This window comes from Eurytemora carolleeae, unplaced genomic scaffold (assembly GCF_000591075.1).
Source record: "Eurytemora carolleeae unplaced genomic scaffold, Eaff_2.0 scaffold1125, whole genome shotgun sequence".
NCBI lineage: Eukaryota > Metazoa > Arthropoda > Copepoda > Calanoida > Temoridae > Eurytemora > Eurytemora carolleeae.
The window spans coordinates 100,773-116,706 of NW_019397879.1; the positions used below are offsets into that span (position 1 = coordinate 100,773).

The 15,934-nt window shown below is 30.2% G+C and overlaps 1 long non-coding RNA gene across 1 annotated transcript; it reads left to right on the top strand.

The window, feature by feature from the left end:
- The first annotated feature begins 14,422 nt into the window (after positions 1 to 14,422).
- LOC111716203 (uncharacterized) lies at positions 14,423 to 15,399 on the top strand. The gene is made up of 2 exons (XR_002768432.1): positions 14,423 to 14,528; positions 15,344 to 15,399. It is a non-coding gene; the product is annotated as an uncharacterized LOC111716203 (long non-coding RNA).
- Positions 15,400 to 15,934: the final 535 nt, after the last annotated feature.

The window sequence follows — 15,934 nt, forward strand, 5'->3', positions numbered from 1 at the left end:
TGAAAATTATAGAGATATCAAGAAATATGGACCAATTACTATTTATCTAATCAAAATCATACAAAATATCTTATATCTCCGTTATAATCACAATTTGGAAAACTAAAAAACGTGCAAATCTTTGAATTCAGGGTGATTTGAACGTCGTCTCTGAATTCCCTTATTAGTTGGAATATCCAGTAGCAGTGTGCAAATCATGTGCCAATAATTTGCAGGCATCTTGGCAACATATCATGTAAAACCTTCTGTTAAATATTTAAACTAGAAAATTAGTCATACTATGTTTTGTAAATAAAACAGTGATTTACAGTTTTTAAGTACATTGGATTAATTTTAAGTAAATTGAATTAATTTTATACAAAAACGTTTTTGTCACGCGTTTACAATTTTTTTTAAAAATTTCTTAGATTAGAATATTACAACCATGTAAAAATGTCCAGCTTTGATAAATGTTTTTTGTTATTTGTTTATAATATATGCGTGTAAATAAATGTTTAAATTATAAGTTACTCGAAAAAAATTGAAATCAGGTTTTTGGACTGAATTTACTGAATTTGAGGTTATTAGATATTTTTCTGTTTAAACGTGCATTTTTTTTTAAATAAAACAATTGGACATTTGTTCAGACAACATTTTTTAATTTCATCCAACGGTCTTGACGTTTATTGGATACATACACCCTAGCATAACATATATTTAGATAATTCCCAAAACGCAGTATTAGAATTAATTTGCTCGTTTTTCTATTTCTGTCGAAAGAATATTTAGTTATATTGAACTAATGAAAGCGAACTCGAAATTACGATTGTATTCTTCAAAATTACATACAGAAGTAAATACAATTACATAAAATTACAAACAGAATTACATACAATTACAGAATGCCATGGATATCTCACGAAAAAAATGTTATGGATAATTCTAATGAATTGTTTGTTATTTTTAAATATTTCATCAAATTCAGTGTTAATAATTTTAAACCATCCAGTATTTTAATGCAGAATACAGAATTGCAGATTGCAGATTGCAGATTGCAGATTGCAGATTGCAGATTGCAGATTGCAGATTGCAGATTGCAGATTGCAGATTGCAGATTGCAGATTGCAGATTAGTCTGTAAACAGTTCCTAAAACTAGTTCTTTCACAATACATTCTGTACAGATTTTCAGGGAGAACTCAGAAATACACAGGGGTGACAAGCAGACTTTATACACGCAGCATGGCTCGCGTAACAATTTATTTCAACAATGTTTTCGTACTTCGTACTATGTTAATGAATTTTAAATACTTATTTTCATAAGCTTCATATATATATTCTCACAATTGCAAAAATTGAATGGAAAAGAAACCTAAAGAAGATTTAAGCATAAAATGAATTTCTGTAATTGCGAAAAAAATGTTGGTAATTATTCTATATATTTTAAGCTTGACATGATCTTGCACAAAAGTAAAATTAAAATTAAAATGTGAATGGATACAAAGTAGAAATGTAAGGATGAATGATCAGTAGATATCTATTGAATGAATGAAAAGGTAAGTAAACATGTATTTAGGATGGATGGCTGATTTTAAAGCTGCACAAAACTACGTAGTAGCTTTCCTCTCCCTTGGTTCAACGAGTTTACTAATTTCATAAAATATCAAATCCAATGCACCATACATTTAAACCAGATTGGTTTGTCTCAATAATTGTCTTATATTTATTTTATTTTTTTACTATTTTTGGTCTCATGATCTCTCCACCTCTGCACCTATACATTAATCAATTCCAATCTATATATTTATCTATCTATCTATTTTTATATCTATCTATATATCTATCTACTTTTATATCTATCTATATATCTATCTATCTATCTATCTATCTATCTTTCTATCTATCTATATCTATCTATCTATCTATCTATCTATCTATCTATCTATCTATATTTCTATCTATCATTATCTATTTATCTACCTATCCATATAATGTATAGGATATCTATAATTGAAAGAGGGAGAGGTAAAACCTATTCCCCTTGGTTTCGAGGTGTATTGTATAGTTAACTCCAATACAGTATAATCCTAATAAAGCACATTCTACATATCCTTCTATCCTTTTTTATCAATCTATCTATCTATCTATCTATCTATCACGCAGATTTTTCAGTTCTGTCCATATATATCCTGGCAAGCTGTGACTTTCGGTCAAAATCTGACCTATTTCTCATTTTTTCGACGTTTCTTTCTTAATTTTTTTTCTTCAGCATTCGCGTTTTAAATAAAAAAGTATTTAAGAACAACTCTGTGAATTTAAGGATTTTTTAATCATAGACCAACATGTGTAGTAAATGCCGTACTCTTAAAACTTCGTCCGGAACTGTATCAATCCTGGTACACATCAGCTACAAATTTCAACTGGGACACAATTACGCACAATCTCAGATAGTATGTTTTACACGATATTTATTACAATTCAAACTGTATGTAGTACACACATTCTTGAATTCAAATAGAAGAAACCGAAGGTATCTCGCCCTGTTTAGTCCGGGTGCTATAAATCTATCTGTATATATGTCTATCTATATTTCATTCTATCTATCATCTTTTCATTACAATCTTACTATCTATCTTTCTATCTGTATTACTATTAATTCATCTATCTTTCTATCTATTTATTGTATACAAATTTATAAGTGACACTCTGGTATGATTATCTTTGTTCTGAGCAGTATCCCAGGGACCCTCAATTGAAAAGTTTTAATGTTAAGATAGAAAACAAGGATATCTTCATCAATGTTGGCCAGTAAATCTTTAATTCTAAATAGTAGCTTGACATTAAACTGACATTCCAATTACTCTTTTAGCGAATCAGGCACAGTTTTATTGTCTTTTTTATTAGGAAATTTTATCGCAAATTCTTTAATGATAACAACGCTGTTCTCAAAAAGTTGGTGAAAGCTAAATTTTGTTTCGGATTACTTGGATTTGTTTGAACGTAAGATATTGACTGTCAGAAGAGAACTTTCTTATTTTGCTAAATTAACTAATATTAGGGAAAGTAAAAAGTTTTATTGGAAAATAAAATTCAATTTTCTCCTTTCAGGAGATTTATTAGTTTTTCATTCATCTTGATTCTGAATTATTTTTATTTGTTTTACTTCAAGTGACAGTAGATGCGTTTTCTAGCTTTAAAGGGAGGTAGTTGAACTGAGTACGCAGTGTTGTGGAAAACTTCTTTAGGATTCATTTGAGACATATTAAACTTTTTAAAGATCTGTAGATCCTGAGTTTGAGGGCAAATTTGACGTTAAAAATTCCTACTTTGGGGGTGGATACGTTTTTAGAATCGTTTTTTTTTAAATTATTAAATAACGACAACACAATATGTAAACAAAACTCAACAGTAAACTAATTATCTTATCATCGATAAAAAGAAATCTTTTTCAATTATTAGTTTCTGTTTTCTCGTTTTTCTGGTTTCTCATTATTCACAGAGAGTTTCTGCAGATTTTCTGTAATTATCATTGAAACGACGACATTTGAAGAATTTGAAGAAATCTACGAATAAATTCAAAGAAAATAAGAAATTCAATATAGTGATGAAAACGAAATAATTGGTTCTAGCATTGATTTATTGGCAAATTTCTTTTTAGAAATATGTTCCTATCCATTTAATTAGATTACTGTATATTTTTTACATTATTTTTCGTCGTCGTTACTTAATAATTAAAAAAAAAACAATTCTGAAAACGTATCCAACCCCAAAGTATGAGTTTTGGACGTGAATTTGCGCTCGAACTCAGGATTTACAGATCTTTTAAAAAGTTTTATATGAAGTTTTCCACACAACACTGCATACTCAGTTCAATTACCTTACATAGCCGATCACTCCCTTTAAAAGTTTTCGATTTCCTGAATCTTTTTTCGTTGGTAAAATTGAAAATTTGGAATTACAGAATTCTATGTAAGTAAAAGTAAGTTGAGCATTTATGCCCCTGCAGAGACAATGTAGAAAATTGAGATAATTTGTATCTGTAAGAAATCCAAAAAATTTCGATATTTTCCTTTTGTTAATCTGATAAAAGCCTAAGAGTATAATTGTGAATCTAGTATGTTTAACGTATATTTAATAACACTCCCTTCTTCTCTGTATAAAGTTTTTCTTCTTTCTTCTGTAAAAAACTAAAACTTATATCATTAATGGACTTTTACTCCTCTAATGAGCCATCTCGTCATTAATAACTAATCAACTAATTAGAAAACCATTTTGTAATTCAATAAAATATAATTATACTTTCATTCATTTGAAAACAAAATGTGTTGTTAAAATGAAAGTTCTATTGGTAATTTTAAATTTGATTTTGTCACTTGTTTATCGAAAAATTATGGTATTTGATTGCGCTAATATTAATATTATATACTGTATTGTCTACATACCTGAAATAAAAATACATCTAAATTATATTCAAATTTAAATTCTTTCGGTGAATTCTTTTATAATCCCAGCTCAGTTATTTTAAGTTTTGTAAAAACTCACTTTATTTTCCTGGTTCCTGGTTGACTGGGTGATAAAACATGGGTTTAAACCTCGAGCACAATACAATTTGTTTCTTTGAATTCAAAATGAAAATTGTAAGTATTACAAGGATGCACTAATTCGTTCTCAGGTTGAAACTTTTGTAGAAAAACAAATTTAATTTAGAACCATTGAAGTTTCAGAAGTATTTGAAATAAAGTAATTTTTTTAATTTTATTTTTTTTATTTGATTTGAAGTAATAAAGTGCTCAATCCATGAACAATGCCTGACAATCTCTCATTGGACGAGAAATTAACCAATCAATTCAACTTAATCCGTCAAACTATTTAATAAGCGGATTAGTGCTCTCTCATTGGATTAAAAAGAAAAGCTCGATCAGTACATCGTAAAATTTTAATCAGGTTTCAATTTTATATAAAGGTTATTTCCTCAACACAATGCGTGTTTTGAATAAAGAATTTAAACTCAACATAAGTAAAATGTGTATTTTCCAGGAATCTGTTTCGCCTCTGTGCAAATTTTAACGGTCCGACAATTTTGCAAACTGCAAACCTGTTCTTTGAACGCGAATTAGGTTTGCTCTGATTAAATGTAAGTTTTTGCACACACAAAAATGTTTTTGACATTTTCGATATCTTTGGTCTACTTTTACCAAGAATAAGTAAACTAATTTGATAAAATAAATCTAGAGATATTGGATATCTTAAACATAAATCTATTATGTAATGTATACTGTATATACTGTTTTAATCTCCTGTTCAACGAAATAACCAACCTTAAATTCCCTACTTTTTTATTTCCAGGGAGGATAATTACTTATCCTCCCTATTTACAGGGAGGATAATTACTTATCCTCCCTCTTTACAGGGAGGATAAGTAATTATCCTCCCTGTGATCCATACAGATTTATCAAATAAATAGTTCTCTAATTTAATTTTATTTTTACAAGGTTAACTGCCTTAATGTCGGTTTGATACTTTTCCCGATATATGCATGGATTCGGAATTTAAAAATTTATAAAATTTAAAAATTTATTCAAGTTTCAAGAAAAGAATGTCTTTTATGCACAATTAAACGAATTTTTCTATTAATTGCTTTTATAAATCAGTTTTCTACTGCACTTTAAATATAACGTTTAATAGTTGTAATATTTAGATTTTACAAAGAAGCATGTTGTAAAGAGTTCAGGACTCCATATGTTTAATGTGTTGAAATACGCATTTTCCTGAAAACCGCATATTATTTTACAAAAACACTTTAGGTCAAAAAATGCATATGCCGATTGCAAAGTACAGAGGGGCGCACACTTTTAAAGTTAACCCTAATCTTTCGTTGTTAAAATTAGTATTTTATTTTTAGAGGTAAAATCTGACCCCGAATTAGAGAACCGAAGTTTTTCATTGGAGACCCGGAGTTTTTTATTGGAGACCGGAGTTTTCAGTGACAGAGCTTTCTTTTAGTGATTCATAAATAATATAAAGGAGGGGCGGGGGCTGGTGGTAACACCCCCCCCTCCCCACTCCCCACACTGTACCCCTCTTTCTTCCACCTGTATTCAATGAATGCAGAACCAAGAGGGAAAATCACGAAGCTAATTCTATAGAAGTCATAAACCATGATTTTACACTTGAAATGATCCAGAATCCTAAACATGCTTCGGAAATGTTAAAGATTTAAACTACAGGGTGTCCCACGAAACATTACTGTTGGTAAATACTTTAAATATCTTCTTCCATAGTTTGTAAAGTTGGTTAATCCTATTCCGTCTGAGGGGGGGGGGGTCATGAGTGAACGTATAAAATGCCTTTTTTGCTGAAAAATAGGTGAATTTTTTTATAAACATGTATGGTAGTTAGCAGATATTTTTCTTTAAAAAGTATCAGAATTTTTTGGAAAAATCTTTATAAAAAATAAAATATTAGCAATAAATTCAACTTTAAAATTCTTTAAACTGCCTCTTTATTTTCTTTATGAATTGCTTTAGCTTTTTGTCTAGGCAGTGACGGCAGTTGGAAATAGAAAATAAATTCTTGAATAAATGTTGATAAAAAGATTTCAACAAGTCGGTGATAGTGAGGGTAGTTTGAAATAAAAAACAAATTCTGGAATAAATATTCATATATAGATTTTTAAAAGTCGGTGGTAGTGAGGGTAGTTTGAAATAAAAAACAAATTCTTGAATAAATGTTCATATATAGATTTTAAAAAGTCGGAGGTAGTGAGGGTAGTTTGAAATAAAAAACAAATTCTTGAATAAATGTTGATATATAGATTTTAAAAAGTCGGTGGTAGTGAGGGTAGTGGGGAATTGAAAAAAAATTCTTGAATAGATGTTGATAAACAAGTTTTAAAAAGTCGGTGGTATTGAGGGTAGTTTGAAATAAAAAACAAATTCTTGAATAAATGTTGATGTATAGATTTTAAAAAGTCGGAGGTAGTGAGGGTAGTGTGGAATTGAAAAACAAATTCTTAAATAAATGTTGATTAAAAGATTTCAATAAGTCGGTGGTAGTGAGGGTAGTTTGAAATAAAAAACAAATTCTTGAATAAATGCTGATATATAGATTTTAAAAAGTCGGAGGTAGTGAGGGTAGTGCATGGGAAATTGAAAAAAAATTCTTGAATAAATGTGGATAAAAAGGTTTCAACAAGTCGGTGGTAGTGAGGGTATTTTATAGGGCCCTAAAACAATTATTAAAAAAAACTCAAATCTCAAAAAAATTTCAAAAAATTATTAAGAAATATTTATTATTTTTTTATACCTTTTTACCTTATCAGGAAAAAAATTTTTATCAAGAAAGTTATTTTTAAGATCTAAAATGGCTACAGACCAAAATTCAATGATTAAATTAATCTTCTTTAAATAATTTCAGAATAATTTTCCTGTAAAGATGACGACATTTGTATTCGGCCTGAAAATATGCTTCGATTATCAAATTTTGAAAACAATGACTCGGGATATAATTCCGACGTATTTTTGCGCCTCATTAAATTATTCTCGTTCCACAAAACTAAAAAAGAAAATTTATCCCTAAAATCATCATTTTCTCAAACATTTGGAAAAAAATGTCCCTGTTCTGCAGTTTAAAAAAGAAATATTTTCACAAATTTTATCATTTAAAACGGGGCACTTTACAGAAGAAATAAACATTTATACTATTCTTACGTAAAATTCTTTAAACATAGTTAGAAAAGAAAAAGTTAATCAGCTTGTTACGTCAAAAGCTAGAGTAAGTTTCACGTTATGACTGAAATAATTAATGATTTCAATCTCTTATTGAAGAGCTATTGCGAAGAACAAAAAAGTTTTGAATTTTCTTTTATAATCGGATATACAGGGTGTCCCACGAAACATGACAGTTGGTGAATAACCCCCCCCCTAGAGCCAGAGGGAGGCTCTAATTTATTAAACAGTAAACATTGGTAATTATGGTCAGATGACTAATTGTCAGCTTTCAGATAGATTAATATAGATTATAAACTTAATTTTTTTCTTAATACCGGTTTTTCAGGAGGGTGCACAAAAAAATTTGCATCTCCCAAGGCTAACCCCTCCACTACAATGAATATATTTTGCTTTTCTGATTTTTTGTTTATTTGTATTTATCTAATTAAATTTAATAAATTAAATTTGAATTTAGTGTTTTGATGGCTTATTCAATAATCTGAAGAAAAAAACAAGTTTACAGTTTTTGAGAATCATAAATATAAGGAAACAGATATATGCTGTGAAAATTCCATACAATCGTCTCTGAAGTCTCGTACTCAGTGGGTAACCCGTATATTAGTTGAATCCCTTCTATAATCTTTCACCTTAAACAGGCGCTCCCCCCCCCCTCTAGTTTATTTGCCCTAGCACTCTCATTTTTGACACTATCACCGTGAAATTTTTTGACTGTTAACAAATAGAAAAAGTATTTTTTATGATTAAGTTACAGATTTAATTTAGATTTAAAAACCATATTTTTGAAAAGCCCTTGAAAAATGGATTTAGAAACATGTGTCACATTTTGATATTTGTTATAAACAATTTTTTTTTTTTTATTTATATGACCTTTTTTTGCATTTTTTTTATTCCTCCCCTGCACCCAAAAATAAAAAGTTCTCGATCAAATTTTGTTTTCAATGAGCTGGAAAATTGGGCTATTGACATGCATTTCAACCCTATACCTATTCTTTAAGGCCTTTTTCTACTGGAAGGGTGTGGGACGCCCCCTTACCTCAGTTATACATAGATTCAGATCCCCCCAGCCTTTATAGGGTTAAAGTGTGGTTAAAGTTTCTAAGAAGAAGTGATTCAACTAAAACTCCGATGTCAAACCTCTTCTAGCTATTTATGCGTTTTCAGGGGAGGAATATTGTTCGGCGTTGATCAGTGAATTCTATGGTTTACAGGACCCAACGCATGCACCCTCTCCTCTGGACAGATTCCTAAATTGCTGGTCCATGGATCAGTATTCCGAGGATTTAGAGAGCTGAATAGGTCAGGTCCGTCACAGGTTTGCGTCAAATATTTTGCGTGCTGCTGCGTCACAAGAAGGGGAGTAGTTTAATCATGCAATCAGATAGATAGATAGACATGAAGTTAGATAGAAGGATAGATAGAAAGATAGACATATCTATAGATATAATGATTTAACTTTTAATCTTTTATCTATCCATATATATATATATACATATATAGATAGACAGATAGAGATGAATTGGCGTATGAAAAGCATGGATTGATGCTTTGAACGTAATTTTGGCTTTGTCTACGATTCACAGGATTCATCTTTTAATAATTCCAAATCAACAATCTACACAAAAGAAGGTTTATGTGGTAGGGATGGGGCCGACAAAATGATTTCATGATTAATTTTTAAAAAACATATTGAAATCTCAAAGACGACATAGTGTTTGTCCGACTGCCTAGCTGTAGCTTACAGTAACCCCAAATCCTGCTCTTTATCTAACCATTTCCAAAAAACCCCGAACTATCTATCTATCTATCCAACATATTCTCTACAGAGACCGGACGCATAATAATTTCAGCGGGTTGATAATCCCATTTTAACAGGGTCGCAAAAAGTTAAACAAGGAAGGGGGGGATTTTTAGGAGAGAATAAAAACCGTGTTTTGATTTTTATTTGATTTAAATGTTTTGTTGTTAGTTTCTTTGTTTGTTATACAGCTCTTCCCTCATACAAATATATTTGTTAGCTATAACTAGTCAAACAGCTTTAACAAATTGGCTAATGTTACCCTGGGCCAATAACAATAACAAAGGCTAATTTTGTTTAAAATTAGATTTTTTTTTAAATTCCATGTGCAATGCTGGGCACTACAGCTAGTATACAAGAACAAGTTGGGTCTTAATTAGCAGTGGCCCTAATTTGAAGAATCAACAAACAAAAAATCTTTGAAATTTTCAGAAAAAAAAATAAAATAAAAGACTTTTTCTATAAAAAGAATTATTTCAAGTTGTTGATGATTCTAACGATTTTATTTAAGCCAGACCACCAACAAAATTTTTTAGCTGTTTACTCAGGTTCAACCTTCATTACTGGGTAACAATTTTTCAGGAAAACCCCCATTTCAACTTAAAACAGCAATAACAATTCCAATGGTAAAACAAAATTTCTGTATTTTTGAGACAACCGTATTTATTTCCATTGGATAAACATTTCCAATATATCCTGTCTATAGAGTATATACAATCCAATCTTATTCTTGCTGACGATACGACTCCTGGCAAACAATATTCTCATTAACACCATCAATACATATGCATGAAGAGAAAAAACAGAAGGTAATGAATGATGGAAATTATAAATAAACTGATAAAATCCTAGATTAATTTGTTTATGTATGTCGGAAGTTTAACTCTTATCAATGGAAAAATTTAGATTTTCAATTTAATACAGTTATAGTCTGTACTTTACAGAGGTTAACATTTACTAGGGTTTCCACGAAATGACCATATTTTTGGCGCAAAATTTGCATAATTTTCCTGCAAGCATTTTTTGGCAAACTTTTGTGCATGAAGCATAGTTTTTTTTTGCGTAATTTGTGCAAGACCTGGAAGTATTGCAGGAAACGTAAATTTTTACACAAAACATGATATTCCAAATTTACCAAAATTTTCTGTTTCAGCACATAATCAAACAACTGAAGGTTTATTTAAAAATTTACATACAAATAAATTATGATTCTGCTGCTCTCAACTGATTACAAAAACAAAATTAATAAAACAGAAATAAGAAATTCGAAAATTGAAATTTGATGCATAGTTTTTATTGATGTCGAATCTTTGTTCGGTGTTAAACTTTTACTTTAAAATGTTGACTACTTCTAGTCGAATGCAAATGATTGAAATAAAAGATCTGAGCCCACTGAGATAAAGACAACAGTGAAACTTAGTCATCAATCTTTAATACAGCCTCAACTTTGATACTTTTTTGTAGGCCTAGACTTATACATTTAAAAAATGCTACGGATCTGTTCCACTATTAAATTTAAAATGAGTAATTGGCAAAATACTGCTCGACTTTTGTGTGAGATCGTGCACATCTTGATTTGCAGTGCAGTGTGCCATCATGCATCAGGTTTCAAAATAGAGTTTATGCAAGTAATCTGTTCCTTTTTCCTGTTTAAGCATTTCTATCATATGCAAAAAAGTGAAATCTCATAGATGACTAATTTATACACTTTACATTACACCTTTATTCAACCTTTCACTGAGAATTTGTTCCGCAAAATTGTGTAAAATAGAATAAATAACGCAAAAGCAGAATAACTCAATTTGGCGAGAAATGAATTTTGCGAATGAGTGCGCAAAGTGCTTTTTTTTGCGCAACGAAAGCAAAAAATTTTGAATTCTTTCGCAAAAATTATTCAAAAGTTTTGCAAATGGAAACAATGACTCTTACTCTAAATAAAATATAAAGTATAACTAAATTTATGTACAATGAACTGTGAAGTAACTTGCACTAATAATCATGATCATGACCACTATAATGTGTTGTGTTCAATCTTTGCTTTACTTCAAGATTTCTTTAATGCTGGGATTTCCAGAATGTGGTCTGTTTGTTTTGCATTTGCAAAATTGACTGGGATATTGAGAATTCTGTTCTGGTTTCAATTTATTTAATATGGCATTTACCAATATTGACTAAATCTCCAATATTTTGTTACTGTCTACAAAAACAGTAGACATTAGAATAGATCAGAATAGAATAATGATTTTATCTAACAAAAAAGTGCCAAAATCTGTCTTCCAATTCTGCAATTCTGAGAACTGCTATTATTCCTGCGAAACTTTGTCCATTAAATTGATCTCTATAAATATTATAAAAAGTTGTATAAGTTCAATTTCCTGCTTTAAATCAGAGTTGGGGGTAAAGTCCCTGAGTTTCTGAATGGAAATATTTTATTATTAAGTTGGAGGAAGGAGGATGGGAAGAAAGTTACTGTTGGTCTGATTTAATTAGGATACTCGGCTGCCAACCTAAATGCATAACTAAGAGGTTCAACATATCTGAGAATTTACAGGGTGTACCAATAAACATGGAAATGGAGGGAGGATTTTGATATCGTCTTTTAAAATCATTTCCGATTTACTGCAGTGTTACCTACTGTTGAAGTTGAAATCCGTTGGATTTTTGTCTGCTAGAGCATAGAATTGTGTTTCCATTGCATGAGGTTGTATATGCATGCAGTTAGCTTTGGAGCTCCGCATTTCTTGCCCCCATTACAATGTAAAAAGCCTTTTTATATGAAACTTAATTTCTGTGAACAATCAGAGCTGAAGTAGGTTTACAAAATTATTCATGAACACTATTAATATTTAATGAAGATTTTTCCAACTGGGATTTCTGTATAAAAGTGTTTACTACCGTTTATGTCTTTTTAATAATATATAGATACACCTTAAACTTTCTGAAGGAATTCCCAAGAAAATGGAGTTTCTGAACTAATAAAGAAGATGACAGCACTCTTTTTCTTCAGTTATCAAGAGAGTTGGGTTCCAAATTATTTGTGAGAAAATGCCATTGTTTTTGTGAATTTTGACTCCAACCTCTGAACCGCAACTTTAAATAGGGTATTATCTTGAAATCCACTATATGAAAGCCAGTTTCATGTCGAGGGTTAGGTAATTTTTTTTAATTTAAATCTACACAAATGTTTACACCCCAAAATGGAAACTCAGGAATTTAGTGCAATAATAGTCTCTTACATTTTGGGCTTGGCAGTTTAAGTACAGAGCGTCCCATATCATATTAGATTGCCTCCAATCTTTAACACCAAAATAAACCATTAATACTCGAAAAACTTATCATTTTCCGCAAGAAAAAATTCTTATATAAGCCTTATGTTATTTTTCAAAGTGATTTATTCTAATGAAATGTTCTAATTAGTCCCGAAAATCGTAATTTAGACCCGTTCTCGATCTAATATGATGTGGGACACCCTGTATAACAGTCCCTTGAAATTTAATGTTTATACAAACAAGGGTCCCTGGGCAAGAAATATATTCCTTGCTCTTTCTAAATAAACAGGTGTACTGCATCTTCTGGGAGCAATATAAACATAGACAAGAAAATATAGTATATATTTTCTGAGCCTTAAAAGGAGTTTAACACAGTATGATCCCTTGGCAATCTAATTTAGTTCTTATTTTTTAAGCTGCATGATTTTAAAAGGGGAGGGGAATTAATCAAAGTGTATGTTTATTTTATCATCTTCAAAAAGAATTGAGAGAAAACACAGTTTTTCTGTTCCAGGGCCCAAAAGGTTGTTAGAGTTTAAATATGTAAAGTACACGTGTAATGGTTGACAATACAATAAAATGGCGGAATTTTTATTAAAGAGCACTTTTAATATTTTACTCTCTTTGACTATTAACAAACTCCAAGCTGAATTATTATTCCTTTCAGGAACTATATACAACACTCTTTCTTTATTTTTGTATTTGTAAGTATAGTATGAAACACCAAAAATTCTAAATAGATTAAGAAAAAAATTCCTAAAATTACCCCACAAAATTATTCCGCGCTCCTGAACCTGACCTTTCACTACGAAGCGCCGACTCTGCTGCGAATAGAATTGTGCGCTCGAACCGGCGCAATCTATCTCTCTATCCCTGGTATCTATCTATCTGTCCTACCAGCTATCTACCTATCTAACTGCCTTCCTTACCACCTATATTATCTCTCTCTCCCTCAGTTTGAGAGAATGCATATTGCAGGCATATACCTGGTGAAAAGTGATGTGCATTGTACACAGCATATTATGTACACAGTGTTATGTGTACATTATGTACTGTTCAGTGTACAGTGTGATGTATGTAATAATTACAGAGCCCAAAACTTAAGACAGGGTATCGTTCTGAAAACCAGTTTTGTAACCCGGGTTTCACAAATGGGTTTAACCAGTTTTGTGGATATCGATATTTTTGTTTTGAAATATTGTTTTATTTAGTTTCATCATATTTTACCATTTTTTCGAATCTCTTAAATAAAAATCTACACAAATAATAAGACCCCAAAAAGGAAACCCGGGAGTTTCGTTCAACGATACTCTTTTAAATTTCGGGCTCAGTTATAGTGTTCATTGTGGTGTACACTGTACATATGTAAAATATATTAATTAAACATTTAAAAGTAAATAAATGAAGATATTACTAATTGTTGAGGTTTTACCAGAAATAATTAGTTATCAATTGCTTTCAAATACAATACAGTAAAAAAAATCTTTAAAGTTTTTATATAGTTGAAGAATAAATCTTTGGTTGGTTTTGTGATTTATCTCTTTAAACCAGTGCCACGCCTTTTTTCCAATTATATATTCAAACCCAGTGAATTCTTACTTTACTAGTTTAAATCAAACATGACAATGAACCTATTACAACTCGTTTAAAATGTACTTTTTGAGCTGATCGTTATTTCAGAGGTTTCAAGTAAAACCTATAAAAATGTGGTTGCCCCACTACAGTCTCATTTTTTCATCAATCTTCTATATTACCAGGTATTTTTCTTTTACAGTGTGACCTATAATAATTTTCAATTCTCAGCAGATTTATTATTTTTAATTGTTCTTTCTTTCTTTCAGTAGAAATATAAAAATATCTATTAAGAGAATCCTTTTTTAAAGGGAGTGACCGGTAATGTATAGTGATTGAACTGAGATTGCGGATATCGTAGAGAAATCTTTTAGGATTCATTTGAGACATATAAAACGTTTTAAAGGTCTAAAATTACTGAGTTTGAGCGCAAAGTCGACGTTCAAGATCATCAATTTGGGTGGGTAGGATTTGAGAATTGTTTTTTTCAAATTATTAAATAACGACGACAATAAATGTAACAAAAATTCTACATTAAAATAAGAAATTCAATATAATGATAAAACGAAATAATTGGTTCTAACATTGATTTATTAACAAATTTATCTTGAGAAATTTGTTCCTAAATATCTAATTAGTTTACTATATAATTTTTACCAAATCTTTTTCGTCGTTATTTAATAATTTTGAAAAAACAATTCTCGAACGTACCCACCAAAATTGATGAATTTGAATATCAATTTTGTGCAATATCAGTTCAACTACTTATACATTGCCGGTCCCTTCCTTTAAATTCCCAAAAACCTGCATTAGAAGTCTTTAATCACAAAAACCATAAAAAATATTTTTTGTTCGTTCTGCACAAATCTGCTCCAAAAATCTTTGAATGAAACACCACATTCAAATATTTAAATTGCCTGTTTAAAAAAATGCNTCTAAAACACACTTGACGTTACAAGTTTTTTTCGTTTTATTAAAGATTAATTTAAAATGTTCACAGTGGAAGTGAGTTGGGTGTTGCTACTGAAACTAGGGGGGACTATACTGTACACAGCCATAATAAATTGGTAAGTGCATTTTATGTACAACTCATGTTAAAGGGATTGTTTCCGGAAATTTAAAGGGTTTAGGAGGAACAAACTTGATATCAGTAAGAATTCAATTCAGAGGATTCTTTACTTTAAAGGGACTGTTTTGAGTTGTTTAAAGGAACTGCTTTGAGTTGTTTAAAGGGACTGTTTTGAGTTGTTTAAAGGGACTGTTTTAAGTTGTTTAAAGGGACTGTTTTGAGTTGTTTAAAAGGATTGTTTTGAGTTGTTTAAAGGGACTGTTTTGAGTTATTTAAAGGGACTGTTTTGAGTTGCTTGTCCGATTCACAACGGTATCAATTGAACCTTGATCTAAGTAACAATGAGGAAGAATTGTAATTTGTATTTGTATTTTGTATTTTAAACGGGGAATTCTATCAATATCTCTACTGTATAAATCGGTCATCACTTAAACATAATTGGAAATTAATAATTTTCTTATAAAAAAAAAAACATTAGTTGGTTACTAAATAGTTACAAATTTAATTTAATCTTTAGTGCGC